The following is an 18,131-nucleotide window of genomic DNA, read 5'->3' on the forward strand; positions in this document are numbered from 1 at the left end:
CTAAAGCTTTTCAGAACAACATGATTTTATAATTCTGTGATATGATTTTCATAGAGCAAGTCACAAAAGCAACTAAAAACTTATAAATAATCTGATAAGTATTACTGCTCCTTAGGAAAGTGTTTCAACAACAAAGTGATTAGCAACCCTTTACATTTGTTGTTTAAAATACTTTCCACCATTTTCTTGATATTGTTGAAGTTTTCATGGGTGAAAGAATTCTTAATATTCAACTTTGCAGCATTTGAAAACAACTCGTATTAGATCATTTCATTAGAGATTTATAAACTTTATTTAAACTGAATCCAAGGTAATGGGGAAAAATATTGCAGATGAATAATTTTGTAGGGATTAGGAAGAAGTGTTTAGTATCAGAGCATATAAATAGTTCTAGCTGACAGCAGAACAATAACTTCAAAAGATCACAGATCACTCTCTGCTTTTAATAAAAAATAAACTAGATTGATTCAATTTGAAGATAAAGAATGGCTCAATTCTGTTCTTCAAGCATTTTTTCAGATATCTTAACTGTTGATTTCAGTGGTTTTAGTCCTGATTTGCACTAATAAAAATGAGGTGCAAATGAGTGCTGATGAGTCTCTACTGAAGTTAAAGGAATAGTTGAAAATGTCTATAAATATTCATTAAAATTCAGGAACAAACCCAAATTGATCATGTCTATGACTTTTGGTGAATTTGCTGACTATGAACATATAAGCACATAATATTAACTTTCATTAAGATTTGCAAAGGCAGGTTTTCAATTAGACTTTTCAGATACAGGAAATAAATGCTTAGCAACAAATTCTTAGAATTGCAAGATTCGGATTTCACACCATGTTGCATATCTGAAGGATGCAAAGAAGGTTTTGTCTGTGTGGAGCACAGACCTTGGTGAACCCTTACTTTGTTAGCTGTGGGAATCATCAAGGAGAAGAAACAAATGAGAAGAACAAATGTAAGAAAATAAGAAACAGTGTGGATTTCTATTTCAGGGTTTCTTTTTTTAATGTATTGAACACTGTAATTGAGCATGAAGTGATTCTTAGAGGCTGGCTTCTCCTCATTTGTGCTGTCAGGAGATTGTCACCTGTAAGTGCCGTGACTATGTCCAGGCAAAATCATTTTAAGAAAGTAGTTGGGTGTTTTTAACTGCTTGAGACACAAGAGTCAAGATAAAGTGCAGTGGCTGATAATTTGAAATAGCTTAGAAAAAGCTGTGTGTGTGTGATTGATTACTGTCATTTGACTCCAAAATGGGATGTGTGGTTTCTATAAGAAGCTAACTTGTAAGAAGCTCTAAATCCAATAAGATGTTTATATAAAATAGTTCTTGTGGTGTATCAAGCTTAAGTTTGATCTTGAGTGTGTTGTGGCTTGCAGAATGACCTGCAAAAATTAAAAAACAAATAAAAAATCATATTAAGGAGTACAATAGAAGGGATAGTTGAAGAAGCCTTCTGTGGCAGGGGGGGAAGAAACCTGTCAGTGTGTGTGTGCAAGGACAGGATGTGTCCTGCTTGGTGCACTGGTGTTTGTATCGCAGACACAAGGAGAGATAAGAAGAGACCCATTTGTGGGCTGAGTAGAACAGGTTGAGACCTGAGCTGTGACATGTAAAGATGCCAGGAGCCTGCAGAGGTACCACAGGACCCTGGGCTGGCTTAGAGGGGGTGGGCTGAAACACCTTAAGTGATGAAGGGGCACCACTTGGTGTGAATAGCCTGGGCAAAGTTTGCACCAGCTCACTGTGCTGCTAGTCTTGCCAGGGCAAGGAAGGGTGTTTGTTAGGAACTGCAGTCTATAAGTGCTTTTTTTTTTTTTAATTATTTTTATTTTCATTTTCATTTTCATTTATTGATTTTTATTTTATTTATTTATTATTTTACTTTATATTCTTATTTTACTTTATTTTCAAGAAATGTGGAAATGAGAGACATGGGTTAGCAGGCAAAGTGGGTTGGGGTGATGTCTGGACGAGATGGTCATAGTGGTGTTTTCCAAACTTAATGATTGTGAGACTCTAAGAGCCTAGCCATTTATTTTGCTGGAATGTGCTCTGATTTAAACTTTTTGTATCTTGTCAAGTGAAAAGCATGTTATCTGTGGCTGGTCTGGGGCACTTTCTTACTAGGGGACTAAAGAACTGACGTACATGCTAGTGCACGGGTATTCCCTGTGCAGGGAGAGCGCTGCTCCCAGTCAGTTACTGGAGTCAGCTTTAGGGTAGGTGTTGGGTAGGGCTGGGTCAGCCCCTCAGCAGGCAAAGCCAGAGCCTCCAATGCACAGCGGGTGGGGAAAGGTTGTTTATGATGTGTAAGATACCCTAAGAGGGTCATAGAGCTTGAAAGAAATCAGATCAGGTTTCTGAAACTGAGACAACTAAATTATTCAGCATGCTTTGCTTGCAAAGGTGCTGAGCACCTTGAATCCCATGTTTGAACAGTCTGCAAGCTAGAAAATTATTTATTGGAAGAAATTTGTGAGTAATTTGAAACCAGGGATTATCTGGGGAGGTTTTGAAGAGATCTGTAGACAATTCATAAACAAGAAAATAAGAATGAATAAATTATTTTGTTACATTTTACTTCATCTCTAGTTTTGATACTGAAGGAATTCCGCCCAAGTGCCTAGAAGGCATGCATGCAAAGGATTGGATTTCTTGTGTAAAAGCTATACAATGTGATAACATAGTTGTACTGCATATTCAGTTTTGATATGTAACCTTTTAAATAAATTGGAATACTCTTTGTACCTATACTGGCTCACACCGAGATATCATAAACAATAATTCTGTAAAGGTCACTTCCTCACTAAGCACTTAAAGCTCGTGGTAACAGCAGTGTAGGACTATTAAAAGGACCTTTTTGTTTCTATTTTTTGGTGGTCCCTGGTAGTTTTTCTGCTTTGAAGCTGTGTTCAGTATAACTGCTTGGAAATCTTTTATGTCATGGGTCTGGTGGGCCTGGCTGTGCAGCCCTGTGCTGCCCTCTCTTTTGGGCTGGCTGCAAGTGCCAGTGCTGATCATACATGTGAGGTGCTCTGGTGCTGCAGGCCTTGGGCAGGCAGCAGAATTTCTGCTATGAATAGGGAGCAGCACAGCATGATCCAAATGGTAGTAGGCTGCTGACCTGTGTTGGTAACAAGAGGCTTTAAGTTGCACCAGGGGAGGTTCACGTCAGATGTTAGAAAAAATTTCTTCTTAGAAAGTGTGGTGGTGTATTGGAACAGGCTGCCCAGGGAGGTGGCAGAGTTACCTTTCCTGGAGCTATTGAAGCAAAGGGCAGATGAAGCACAGAGAGCCATGGTTAGTGGTGAAGTGGTGATGAGCTGATGGCTGGACTAGGTGATCTTAGTGTCTTTCCAATTGTAATGATTCTGTGATTCTTTGAGTAGCATTTCAAAGAAAGCACCTCTGAAGGTGCCAGTGAAGCTGTTGGTGAAATCAATTAATTTTGGTCCAGCTGAACACTTGTTTTGCTTGGTCTTGCTTAAATCCTGCAAAATATTTTCTCTCAGATGAAATTTTTGGAATATCATAGCTCATCTGACCAGCATTTTAAATAGCTATATCCACTGGTCTCCAACAAAAGCATCCTATTACAAACATTCCTTAAGTAATACCTGCTTGGATGTTCTTTCTTGTGATTGACAAGACGACCTAAATCAATATCCTCCTATTTTCAGGCCTCTTATTTTAAGGAAAACAGCTGTCTTGCCAAAAGCAAGTGCAGAGGAGGGGTGTTCCCTGCTGCAGTGGCACGACAGGACAGCCTGAGCAGGGTGTGTGGGTGCATGTGGTGCCATTAACACTGGGCCTCCATGCAGAGCAAGCCCCTCTGGTAGCCCCTCTGGTTTCAGTTGCTGCCGCTGCAGAGACTGCTTGCCCTCTTGGTGCAGCGCAGAGCCAGAGCAGCAGCCTGGGCACCGCCGGCTTCTGCTGCTGCCATCCGTGCTGTCACGGTGTTTATTCAATACCTAAGAATTTTATTTAAAATTATTTCAGTTCTCTCTCAGCAAGAAGCCCATGAATGTGTGATTCAAAGCTTTGATTTTTGCTTCTTTGGAAGGCCTGTGCCTAGCATCAGTCTGTGATCTCATGGAGGTTACATGCACTCAACAACAAAGTTGTATCAACCCAAGTTTAAATTACTCTGGTGACTCTTGTGCTGGAAAATCTCTTCACTGTTTGTGTGGGCAAGCTGTTCAAAACCAGTATTTCCTTAATTTCAAGTACCAGTGAGGGTTTATTGCTGGCCTCTACTGTATGCCCATGCTGAAATCTATCAATAGATTGTCTGTTTTATGGGGTTCTTGATCTTATTTAAATTTTAACCCATTTACATGAGTGACTTTTTTAAAAAGTCTTATTTTCAATAATATTATAAAAACATGTATTTGTGTGTTTTAACATTATGAAGCTCAAATGTAGGTTTATGTTTGACCCACCTTGCTTCACAAAATGGTTTCTTTGACTAGTAATTTTGTTTCTGTTAGCACTGACCTTCCCAATGAGCCCTTATTGCTGAATCAAAAGGAATTTTGCTTATGTAAGATAGTAGGAAATTTTCTCAGAAAAGGGATAGGAATTAAACCTCATACAAAGGAATAAAGAATGATGTTTACCTAGTGATTGATAACCATCATTTGTAAGTTGACCCTGCTTTGTGGAATAGTGAAAAATGGTTGCAGCACTTAAAAAGAGGATCAAATATGTAGAAAATAAGAAAAAGTATGAGTGGTAAATGTGGAATATGAAATGATTTTTAGACATTAAGTTAACAAATTAATTTGGCTGACGTTACTGTCAATTTACATAGAAACCATTTTTCACATTTTCTGGGTAGATCATTTTCTGATTTCTGCTGTGACTGGGGGAAAAAACAAAGCAGATGAATCCTTTAAGGCAAGAAAAAACATCCCAAAAGTCATTTTAACTCATTCCAAGAGCTGTTCAGCAGGCAGAGATTCAGTGAATGACAAAGGCACGCACAGAGGGAAGCAGGGATGCCAGGTTAACAGCTGGTATCTGAAAAAGGCCAGTTTGCTGTTTCTGTTTGTACCTCTGTGTGGAGGCTGGGGTAGGCTGTGTGCTGATCAGGCCACGTTCCAGCAAGAAGGATGTTGCTGACAGGTTGCTGGTCTGGAACTCGTGTCTTGTGAGATCCCAAAGCAAAGTTGGAGCCTGCTTCCACACTGCCATTCACAGGTGGAAAGCCATTCCAGTTGGACTCAATGGGAATAGCCCCACCAAGGAAAGCTGTTCAGGATGGGCTTGTTTCAGTCCTACTGACGTTGCCGTTAGGCTGGGTGGACATATGACAGCCCATTTGAATTCTTTCTCTTCTATCACAGATCTCTGAAGCAATTGTTTTAATTTATGTCTATTTATTTCTCTAATTCTTTCTCAGTGCCTCAAAGTTGAGCAGTTGGTGAAAGGACATAGTTACTCAGAATACCATGATTACCCTTTTTCCCTGTGCAAGAATATAATATAGGTTATCTATATAGCTAAATCTAGGCAAGTTGAGCCTTGCATAGTGACACTGGGCTACTAAAAGAAAACTGTAAACATGCCTAAAATTCAAGACCCTAATTTAACTCAGTATTTTAGGGACACAAGATAGTGTTCAAACTTCATAAAAACAGTGCATGCATAAAAGGTCTTAAGAGTTATTTCTGATTTGTTCCACAAGCAGTTTGTAAAACCACAAGCTCTGCTATTGTGATCTGCTTTGAAATGAAACTTAAGTAGCAACCTGCATGATACAGGCCAACTCACATTGACTGTGGCCAGGAGAAATAAAATATTAGGAAGAGAGTAGCAATAAATAAATAAATAAATAAATACATAGGTTGCCCGTTCTCCTTTTTTTTTTAGCTCTGGAACACTTTGGCAGAGATATGGGGAAGGGGCTTTTCGCCTCTTCAGGGAGAGACGTAAACTTGGACCACACAGTCTCAAACTCTGCCAGCTTGTCATTCAGCTCATGTATTCAAGATGTTGCATATTAATAGCACTCCCTGATGGCTGGTGGATGGAGGTCTCTTCGCCTATACAAAATAAGCCTCTTGGCACAACAAAGTACAAAAGAGGCCCACATAGGAAAAGAAATGCACTAGAGAACTGCTTTGGAGAAACTCTACACAGATGCTCATGTGCAGATGCATATTTCAGATGTTCTTTTTTTCCTGATTAGCATGCAGCAAACTCACCTGTTTTGATGCCTAGAGGAGTCATGGCAGAAGTAGTGAAACACCTGTGTGAGTTCATTTCTTTTTCCCTATGAATATGATTTCCATAGCATGCTTTTTCAATTGCCCTTGTGTGTAGCCACTAACATCCTTTTCAGTCTCCCTCTTGGATATGTGTGGGCTGTACAGGGTAGTACTTCAAGGTGGAGACAAAGCACAGGCAGCACAGAGAGCTGCACATTGAGAAGGAGAAAGGAATGTGAACTGGTAGCACCAACTCTAATGGCATAGGAGCACTGGGGGCTCAGGCAAGACAAGTTCTGGCATGGCTGAGACAGGAGGATGAGCTGGGTAAAAATTTGGTACTCCTGATTTGCAAATGATTCAGTGTTCAATACATATGAGGCCTTACCTGAGATCTGGTCATGAGATCCATGAACAAGAACCAGCCTGCTTCTCACTGAGTCTGCAATGTGCAGGTGACAAGGAGCATCTGACCTTAATTCTCACACTGTGCTCTGCACAAAAATCCTATGTATGCCGCAGAAAAAATAGACTTCTCTGTGCTCTGCTCCGTTGTAGTTCGTTCCATTGGCAGAAAGCACAGCTTAATTCTATGTGTGTGTTTTGCAAAAATGAGACTCAGGTGGAGAAGGTGGGGGGAGGGATACTTGCATATGTGTGGGTATCTGGTGCAACCCACAGTGTGAGCCACGTTTTTCTGGATATTTCAGCACATACTGAGAATGACACATGAACAGTCCAAGCTATTTTCAGAATTGACAGTTTTTCTTTTCACTCCAATAATTGCTTATTTAATACAGTAAAGAATGCATAGTGTTTCAGTGAACTTTTAATTAGGAATGGGAGTAACACTGAGACTAAGAGAGTAGCCAAAGCTAGAGCTGACCTTGGCTCATACCTGTGTTGAGCTTGATTCACTTTTGAAAAGAAATGTGCAGCTTGGCATTTGTTGTTATCTGGCAAGCAGGGCAAGAAATGTTGGTTTTGTGGTGTTCTTGATATTCAAAATATGTGAGGTTTTGAAAAAGCTAAGGAATCTTCTCAGATCCGCCTAGCTGAGAACAGATTACAAGCAGAATTCTCTGGATTAATCAGGGATGGATTTTGATGCACTGGAAGCTCTTTGACTGAAGCCTGCTGATTGACACTGAGAATGGAAATGTGCTGTGGAGGGGGGTCTCTATTTTCTCTTAATCTGCCTGAATCAATTAAGTGTTTGAGGTGTGGTAGTATGTTTTCTCGGAACTTCATTTCTCTGTCTATCCTGATGAGAAATATAACGAATCCCTTTTGACTTTGCAAAGGAAAACGCATCCCACAGAGTTAATGCTGTGAAATATATGTTTAATGAAAGATGAGAAATTATGGATCAAATAACTGTGTGGAAGCCACTCTCACAAACAATGAAGATCATACGGGATGAACTCCAAGTATCATTACTATTGTTTAATATCAGCTCCAGTCCTGCTTAAGTATCTGCTTAAGATAGTGTCAGGGATAATAATCTCTCCAGACAGATACAAGCTGCAAAACTGAAATTACGTTGCCCAATTACTTTGTTTACTGGTGGTGTTAAACTACTGGTTTTGTCTGAATCATGCAAGAGAGCTGTGATTTTTACCTTTAAACTCCTCTGCAAATACAGCAGTTTAGCATGAATACCTGTTTCTTTCCAGACTATGTTATGAGTGAGTTTGATAAGAGTCACCATGGTGAGGAAAGGAATAATGGATTTTCAGGTAAGACATCTTTATAATGAATTCACTCCTTACACCATGTCAACGCCCACACATGGAATTAAGAACCTCTGTAACACAATGCAACAATTTACTAGAAATCACAAAACACCAATTATAGAATTGGATTGAAATTTGCTGCCAAATCCTCTGTCCCTGATAAAAGAAGGATAGGTAAAGTCATGCCAGCACATTTTAACTCCTTCCTAAAATTTCCCGGGGGGTCCATTGTGAACAACCTAAGTGAGAAAGTAGGGGATTGACTGCAGTGCTATGTATGCAACGTGAAATGCATAAAATAAAATAAATAGAAATGTTTCAGGAATGGCAGTGAATATAAACTCAATTCAGATGGTATTTATTTAAATAATTACAGCAGTTCATTAACTTGGATAGTCTCCTGATTTACACAAGTGAAAAGAGAGTCAGGTTCCATATTGTATTTTTGGTTTGATAAAAGTAAGCGAGCCTTTGTGGAAGAAGCATGCGAATGAGGTTCCTCAGCTGATATTTTATAAAAGCACAATTAAACGTCAACATTTTACAAAGGACTCTTAAATCCACAGACTGAATCTTGTCTGTTTTTACCAGTAGCAGAGTACCAAACTGTAAGCAGAACTGAGCAGGATCTGACTTTCCATCACAGACAGTTAATAATTAAATCAAACATTATATTCAACAATAGAACATATGCATCAGCTTCTTTCAAATTGCATTTCCTTCCTGTTAGATCCATTAGTGTAAACCAGACTGCCTTTAGAAAACCCCTTATTGCTGCTGTCTTTCAGCACAGTTCCTGAAATGGATAATGTGGTGCATATTATGGTCAATTACACAGAACTCCCTAGTGATAGGGTTTTAGAGTTTCAGAATAAAACAGCTGGAACTACAGGGCTGTAAACTAATCTGAAAAAGAGACAATAGTAAGACATTCGATGCACATTGTTAGAACATGGACAAAGACTAGATGTGAAATACTGCCTATCACCATGCCTACTGTATCTCACAGCATCTTCTCTGCAAAATCCCAGTTAACTCTTGAAAGCCAAGACAGTCAAAAGTGAGAGATTTTGCCATCAACAGATGCACACACAGCTCTGTAACCTGAACTAAGCAGAAGCATTAAAGGAGGAACTTGATACAGACTCCCATTTCTTTTAATATCAGTGGAGTTTGAATCAAACCCAGAACCCTATTCAAAAATGATAACCTGTTTGTGAATGCATAATAAATATATGCCTACACATTCTAAAAAAATGTCTTTCTCACTTTTATTAATTGGAGAAGCTATGAAAATTGAGCATGTTGGATGCAAATATTGCATTTGGTCTTAGATGCACCAAGGCTACTGTTAACAATATGTAGAGCTCGATTCTCCATCAATACAAATTGATAGAAAACTCCCATTAATTTAAGTAACACAGGATCGAATATTTAGAATAGCATATGCATCATTTGGAGGCACAATGGCCATGATTACACATGTAATCACAGTAATTGTGCGCACTGGTTGGGTATCTAAATGCTTTTCACAAATCAGTTTCTTTGCTTGAATGTATACTCACAACAGCCACTTGTGCAACTACAGTGCAGCCCAGAGCATCCCTGCCTCTGTGCTCACCACTGGCATGATACAGAAGAGGGTTCTATCTCTAGCAATGTATATGTGGGATAGAGAAGCATAAGTTTTTGTTGCAATGGTGTGAACAATAAATAAGAAAGGAAGAGAAATTGTTGCCGTGTCTATTTGGGAAAGTAAAAGTGTGAAACTACTACAATTAATTTTTTGAAAGGACAGAGACTGATTTTCACCGGCTCCTTTCTTGCAAGCCTGCTTATCAGCAGGGTCCAGCAGGCATCAGCATGTTCACATTTTGCAATGCTGTGGCAAAATAATAAAGTTATTTAGAAAATAACAGCACTATACTGAAATAAAATAAAAAATAAGATATGAATAAAATAATAAAAAAGAATGATGAATAAAATTTTGCATCCAAAAAAAAATAATAATAAAAAAAAATCAAGTTTGCAATTTAGTCTGCTATGAATTTCTTACATCACGGAATGTGGAAATGAGATGTTCTGACTAGCTCTAGTTAAAAGATTCACTCCTCTACACAGAAGATTGATTTTTATAGTCATAACGGTGGATAAAAGCACATCCTTTGTAGACTTCTGGATTCATCCTTCTGCTCAGCAAAATGGTAAATTTGACACAAAACATTTTATTCTTCTGTCTCTTATAGTCATGGCTTCTTTCTTCCCCTGGAGAGCAATGAGTCTGTTTCCCTTTTCCAATAACAGCTTTATTACAGCATGTAAAAGGGAAACAAGAAGATGAACAGACTGGACCTGGCTGTGCAGAGATCACTCTTCTAAGGAGCCTGTGTGGGGAGATGCTGGCCTGGGAGTCAATGTGAGGAAAAGCAGAAGATATTTACCAAGTAGCTTTATGTAAGTAAATTTGGGTGCATAGTCCTATTGCCACAGCATGAGTAAGCACTGAGTGATTTTCTAAAACTTCACTGTAGTACTTGAATCCCTCCTTTATTCTTTACAGCCGTTCTGCTGATAATTGAAGCAAATTCTTTTCTTAATTTCATTAGAGTAGATGTAGCGTAACCTCACTGAAGTCCAATCAGAGAGGATTTCAGCGCTGTATGTTGTTTATGGTCTGCAGTATTGCAAATAGGAGTTGTGCATGTGGACTGAATTCAATATAAAGCATTAAACACTGTCTCTTTTGTAATTAACATAAAAGCTGTATGAAGTCTGGAAGCTAAGAAATCCCGCAAGTCCTGTAGAAAATGCTTGTTGTTTTTTTATGCAGATCTGAAGTATTATTCAAGGGAGGTCGCTCTAGAAGACGAGAGAACTTTCGGTACATGATGAATATAAAGCTCTAAGAATTGGTGCTGAAGGAAAGTTTCTCAAAAGTGCATTTAGTCTTTGATACCTTTGGTGATACGTGCTGCTTCATCTACCATCTCTGTAAGTGTGGTCTCACTTTCACTGTTGTTGCAACATGTGTCAAGCGAAATGAAAACAGAAATTTGGGAAAGGATATAATTAACCTACCTGTGAACATTAACCTTAAATATCGTGCTAATTACCTCACTAATTTAATCACTGCCGTTCTCAAACTTGTTTGTTAAACATTTAATTCTCCTTGTTTCTGATACAGAGGTGTGGCTAGCTTTCTGTGAATATAAGCTTCTATATAAAACCTCTTACAAAACCATTGTATATTTGCACTTCAGCAAAAAAGTCCACTGTCAACAAGACTTTTAATGGCAATCACAGAAAACGTGCCCTGGGGCCAAGAGATATAGTGCCCTATTACTTGTAAATCTAATGAGCATGTTGTCTGCTGAGTAGGCCACAGTAAATTTCTGTCTGCACATCTTCAGGTTTGATTCCATGGTAGTCTAGACTGGAAAGTTTGTTTTGTCTTGTTTTTGTGGCTGTGGTTCAAGTTGTGTGGTTGTTTCTTACCTATTCACCTGATTACTTGAGCCATTGACCAGATTGTGTCCTTGATCTTCATCCCTTTTTATCAAATGAATATTTTGTCCTGCTTCTAGGCCATGGGGTCACCCCCAGCCACTACTGCTGGGGAGCAAGGGCCAAGCCATGGCAGCTAGGCAAAGTGCCAGATGGGAGGATGGCCAAGGCAGAGGGGGCACAGAAGGCAGACCCTTACACCCCTGGCATCCCGATCTCCCATCCCATGGAATAACCAAGTCTCCTTTCCTTCATCTTTTCCCAGGGGCATCAGCCAGCCCAGTGTTTCAGGCTGTACCGGATGGCAGTACTCCTTTGTTTTTGTAATGTATGTCTCCTTCACTGAGAAAGAAGCTGAAAGATCGACTTTGCCATCATGTTGCTGCACTGTAAATTTTACTATTAAAGTAAGGTGTAAAGGTATCCTAAATCCATGTGATGGCTCACACCAGACCTGTCAGGAGCTCTTTGATTAGGTGGGTCTTCATGTAAGTGCTTGTTTGGGACTACATTATTACCTTATCATATATTATTCAGAATTTCTTTCTGATAGCCTATATTTATTTATTACGTGCTTGTACACATAATTCATACTGTTTAGTTCTTTCCTGGCAATAAGGTACAAATTTCTGTAAATTTAGCTGAATAAAGTTGTATTTGCCTTGTTAGTCATCAGAAGTCTGGTTCTTTCTGTGCATTACCTGAGTTTCTGGGCATTTTTTCCCTTCATTTACTCAAAAAATGACTTCAATATTAATGAATACAGAAAGACAGCCAAGACAGGATGAACTTTTGGACAATTTATGCAAACACGACAGATGAGAATAGATTTACTATAAACATGTCAGGCACAAAAGGCTTGACTGCTTTTTAAATACAGTGATAGTGGAAGAGATTTATGGATATTTTCAACTGTTCATTAAAGAGAAAAATATTTTGAAACTATAGGCACTCTCCTTTTATCCATTTTTGCCTTCCAGGCTGAGTTGCAAACCTTTGATGTTTTCTTCACCAAAAAATAAAAGTAGTTATGAATTTATTTCTCCCAAGCACTTTCATTTTTGTGTCAATTTACAGTTTTTATTACATTCCTGGCAGTCCAAATTATGGTGTTTGGAGAGCAGCTAGAGTCCCCAGCTCTGAGTTTTCTGAAAATAGGGATGAGGTTCACTTAATGATGCTTTTTGGCCACTGCCTTTTTTGTTCTCCTATAGAAATAAAAGGTTAACAAAATCTATGAATACTTTAACTGCCTGCTCGAGCAACCAACCAATTAAAGGTTAATCAGATCTAACTGACTAGTGGCCACTCAAAAAAATTAACATGCAATGACTGGTACCTTTTGGATCAGATTAAGAAAACAAGAATTCTTAGACATGAAACCTTATATAACATAATCCTGATAGTTAACCAAGGTATTAATTCTTACTGCCAGACAGACATATGCTTAGCTGCATCTGTTTAGAATGTGCTTCTGTGCCTTTGTAGATCAATAAGCCTTGCTTTCAACTTTAATGCAACTGAAGTTGTTGTCACTCAATGATTTTGCAAGCTGGGATTGAGCTACTGGAATAGTTTAATGGATTTAGGGGATTCTTTCTAAAATCATGTTAAACTCATAGAATTAGTAAGGAATTTGCTGTAGTAAGCCAAAGCACTCTACCAAAATGGTATCAGGAAGGACTGTGCAGTGCTGGAAGATCTCATCTTGCCTGCTCAAAGTGCTGAATGTGCTGCTGCTTTTTGAGAAGATGGGGAAAGAAAGATGGATAAAGTGGAGGTGAGAAGATTTGGATGGAAAATAATAGAGTTTTCATTGCAGATTTGGAAGGGTATATGCAATCTTGAAACATCATGGTTTGAGTGGTCGGAGAACCTCCAAAATAAAACATGAGGCTTAACGAAGGTTTTAGTTTGGAGAGAATACTAAAAACAACTGACAGTATTTTAACAGTTTTTACTGGACTTCCCTTTTCAGCCCCTTAAAATTAATTGAAGAGCTCCAGACCAACACACATTTATAAATAACATAATGCAGTTGGGGATAATGCAAATGTCTTTATAAATAACACAGTATGGCTTAAATCATTATTTTTAATGCTGCTATTTTTTGTTCCTATATTAACAGGTCTGTGCTGGTCCGCATTAATTAAATTTAAGTAGGATTTCTAAGGCCAGATCATCATTACTTCTGTGGCCCTGATTTAAGTCTGCAGTAAAACATTTCTCCATTTAGTCTGGTGCTTTTGTGTCATATTTCATACACTAGTTGTCTCTTAATTAAATCCATGATGGCCCACCAACACAGACTATTAAAATAACTATACTTTGCACTTGACATATTTATGAGACAGATTCATAAGAGTATAGACTGATACTTGAACTACTCACTGAGAAATGCTAATAAGATTATGATGAAGGTAAGATTAGAACATTTGTCTCCTTTTCTCTTCTCTCTTCTTTTTAGAAATTTATTTTTATAACCACAATTCACTACGTCTATTTCAGGCTCTTTGATGTTGTTGCATATACCAACAATTCTTTCTGTGTGTATTTATTATGGCGATGAAAAGCGGGAAACTATTTATTTATACCACTTCAGGAAAGTGCTTAAGTATTGTGTCCTTGAAGTATGAATATGTGCAGATGTCTGTAAAACCCCCACATGGGATTGACGTGTTCAAGATATTGCATGTTAAGAAATAGGTGTACCTCTGAAATTGGGTGAATGTAAAATATTATCACAAAGAGCTGCATTGCTTTATCTTTATTGCTCTATTTCTCAAGCTGTTCTGTTGTAGGGCCAGCAGGGCCTGCTCCCACCAGGGAAGGAGGCAGCAGTACCGTGCCTGTGGTCACATGCTGCATATTGGCATGCCAGGCAGGACATGTCCTAGCCCAACTTCCAGGTGTACAGCACAGCTTATTTGCGTGGATTGGTCTGCACAGTTTGCTCTATGCTTTTTATCTGTCACTGCAGTGTTTGGAATTGTTTGGATGTATGGCCTCAGCTATTAGGAAAGACAAGAAAATGAAATCATATCCACGAGTCATATGACTTGAAGTGTTGCATGATATTTGTTAAGATTTGATCTTTTTGTGTGCATGAATATCTGGAAATAGCATTCCTTTTCAGCTCATTTATTGATAAAGTCACCTATATCATTTGTTTGATACTTTTTTAAATGAAGTGAAAGTTGTGGGTTCAAGAAATTCCATATTTGAGAACAAGGACAATAGAAGTGATAAAGCTGCTACCTGGATTGTCTAAAATCAGCAGTGATTTCTGTCGCTTATTAAGACCAAGACATTCCCCTCTTACAGACCTTCTCCTTCTTTCTTTCCCTTTTTTTTCCTGTTATATCTTTCATGGAGGGGCTCCTGTGCATCACTAAATCCAAGTGTGGGCACAATTGCAGATGTTTCTAAAGACATGCAGTTTGAAGGATATTTATATTATCATTGTGGTGTATAGAAACCCAAATCTACGTTGTGCTCTGATTTCTTTGGTGATTAATATATCACCGTGCTCCACACTGTCATTTTCTATGAAGTTATTGTAAGCATAAAATATTGAGATTTCTTTTACAAATAAATATGATATTAGAAAGTAAGAATAATAAAGATATATTAAATATTTCATCTTCTAGAGAAATAAACCAGCTACAGTTCAGGGAGCTTCACTAACACATTAAATCTAATAAAATCGCCTACATGTACTCCTGACACTAGTAGTAATTAAAATAACTTGTTTCAAAAAATTGGTCCTATACATGAATACTTATTGGCAATTATTTCTAAGTTCTTCAAACCAAAGATAACGTAATTTGATTCACACACAATGTTCTTGTAAATGTGGTTCATAGTGAGTTTTATATGCAGCTTAGGACTGTTAATTGCCATTTTGAGCCTCACAGTAAAATAGAGTTCAATATGTCGCTTTTTCTGAAGTATTGAGAAATGTTTGAGAAATGCTTGTCTTAGTCTAATCAACTGTGAATAATTTATTTCTGAGTCCTACTTTTCAGTATAAGTGGATCTGACTTTTCTCGGAGCTTCTAAAGTCTAATCAACTTGTTATGTTCATTTAATTAGGAAAATCTGTAACGAACTGTGAAGTGTATGTACCAACAGACTTTCTTGTTGTGTAAAATGGGTATATTTTCCCTGTGAATGCAATTGTATTTGTTTGTACTGACAGGTAGCCACTACTAAACAAATCAGTTTTTCAGGGACATGTATAGGTCCATATGCATAGCACATAGATATTTTCTGAGCTGCCTTTTCTCCTTATGCTCGGAGAAAAGGTCTTTGACCCTGGTCTAAAATATTGCCCAGTGCTTATGGGATGTAATATGAAAATCATCTAAACTGTCCTTGGCAGGATGTTTCTTTCCATTAGTTAATTAAAGTGGTTTATTGTTGCCTACAGCACGATTGCTTTATATGTGTTTTTTTACAAAGAGCAGATGTGCCCATGTCCTGCACTGTTTCTCTTTGCTTTGATAAGTGCAGGAGTGAAGTCACTGCCTGGCAGATCTCTCAGTGATGTCTCAGAAGGAAAGGAAAAGTGCTGGGCTGCTGGTGAGGCCACGCAGCGGCAGAACGGGGTGCAGAGCTGGGGGCTGTGCAATGACACAAAAATGGCACCACGGGGTAGGAGGAAGAGTGAGTGAACCTGCGAGCAGCAGGAGCCCAGGGCAGAAACAGACATCATCTGGGACTGTCTGTTTGCCAGTGCTTTAGAAACAGCACTCTAACAATAACAAAGTGGGTCTTTGTGTTTTTTTCAGATGGACAACCGTAACATTTTGACTGGGGTATGGAAGTGGGGAGTAGCTGATCCTGAAATACTGGGCAAGATTGCATGAAGTTGGAAACTCACTCCTATTACAGAAAAAAAATGGAAAACTCCGAATCTTCAGAATGAATTGGATTTTTATCTTCATGTTCTGCCCATATTTGATGTGGGAGTTGAAATCAAAATCCAAATGATATTTCCAAATTTAGGGGTCATTTGAAGTACCTTTCCATCTTCCTACCACAGTTTTTTCTAAGGCTCATTGACATCTAATGATAATAAGGTCTTTCATTACAGAATCACAAAATACTCGGCCTGTGGCCTTATGTTTGATTAATATTTGTTTGATAATCATAGGTAAATTAATTTCCATTGTTTCTGTTTAATTCTATACGAGATTGTAAGATACAACTAGAGAAAAACATGGAGAGCCATGAGTAAATGTTGCTCATACAAAATGTTTCTATTACCCTTTACTTTTCAAACCATTAATAGATTATTAGGAGATATAAACACAGGAGACCATGGATCATATTTGCATATTAATGAAATCCATGAATTATACATTATTTGCTATAGAGAGTACTAGGAACAGTATTCCTTCTTTTTTAATGGCTATAAAAGCTGGTGGTTTCCTGGAGCACACATCATATCCCCTCTGCAGTACCTTCTAATAGAAGCAAGCAAGCCAGCTCTTCAAAGCAATCTCTCACTAAATGAAATAGATTTGTTTGTGTTGCTTTGCAACACACAAGTGTGACAGTTCATTTTAAACAACGTAGTTTTAATAATGTCATTACTAATATCTGTTTGGTCATCTCTCTGAAAAATGGCGTTTTAATGGGAATGTTTCATTTTAATAAATGGCAGAAGAGGCAAGCTGCCCTGAGTCAGCAGGAAGTGGATATACACCAGAGAACAGGCTGATTGTGTTAGATTCATCCAGAACATTGAACAGCACACAGACAGTCCAAGAAAAAGCAACTGGCTTTATTCAAATGATTAGTCTTGCTGCTACACTGTAGCGCAGATTCACACATTCTTCTATTATTCCTTGACCTTGTGCCAAAAACTCCCACTTGAAGTAATAATTAGAATTAGTGTTTCCAGTGCATGCTTCCATCTTCCTAACAAACAGTAATGAAATGTGGCTTTTACAAAATATGCAGATAATTAAACTTTTTTAAAACATTGGTTGATTAATACAGTTCCTCTGTGCCATCCCCTTGCTGTGCCCAACACCTTCTACCTGATATTGGCAAATCAGAAGAAAAGCACTGTCAGTGAGATGAAAGACAGTTCAGAAGTTTGCACTTCAATATCGGTTATATATATTCTATTTTCTTTCTTATTTTGACTCTGTCTAGGGATAAACTGGAAAGATGGACATTATTTGTAATCACAGATTTTTAAGCCCAGGATAGTGTGCGCATTATATAACTACTCTAAACATACCCTCAGCATGGATATGAAGAACACATATATCAAGTGCTACAAGGTAATAAGTGGATTTCTAGGCAAGCTGTTTAAAGGTGGCTCAGTACTGTATTGCTTAATAACACAGTGCAAATAGAAATTCAGATTTTGTTTTTTAAATATTATTTCCTGCATTTTTACTGTCTGCTTTAATTATCCTGGTGCCGAACAAGTGTAGTCTTTTGATTGATGAGAGTTCCCTTTGCCCACACCCCTGCAGATATGAGGCTCCACAGTTTAGTACCATAAATCACTGTGATTGTATAACTTAACTACTGTATGATCAGAGATCACATACAGTGTTAGCCTGAATACACATTCATCCTTCGTTATGAATGTTTTTGGGCTAAATTTATTCTGGCAGTTTGGAGAAATATAAGTTTCTTCATAGAAGA

The 18,131-nt window shown here is 38.1% G+C and overlaps 1 long non-coding RNA gene across 16 annotated transcripts in view; it reads left to right on the top strand.

Annotated features, from left to right (window-relative positions):
* Nucleotides 1-18,131, top strand: part of LOC107317506 — a 41,563-nt gene that overhangs the window by 22,019 nt on the left and 1,413 nt on the right. For 5 of the 16 annotated variants that reach the window (XR_001556903.1, XR_001556900.2, XR_004308117.1 and 2 more), the window contains exons 2-5: nt 7,896-7,958; nt 10,202-10,409; nt 10,786-10,946; nt 11,725-12,137. This is a non-coding gene — a long non-coding RNA (uncharacterized LOC107317506). Of the gene's footprint in view, nt 1-7,895; nt 7,959-10,201; nt 10,410-10,785; nt 10,947-11,724; nt 12,138-16,252; nt 17,759-18,131 lie in introns of those variants that run through there. The other 11 variants (XR_001556898.1, XR_001556897.2, XR_004308120.1 and 8 more) reach the window with 3 other exon arrangements.

This window comes from Coturnix japonica, chromosome 8 (assembly GCF_001577835.2).
Source record: "Coturnix japonica isolate 7356 chromosome 8, Coturnix japonica 2.1, whole genome shotgun sequence".
Lineage (NCBI taxonomy): Eukaryota > Metazoa > Chordata > Aves > Galliformes > Phasianidae > Coturnix > Coturnix japonica.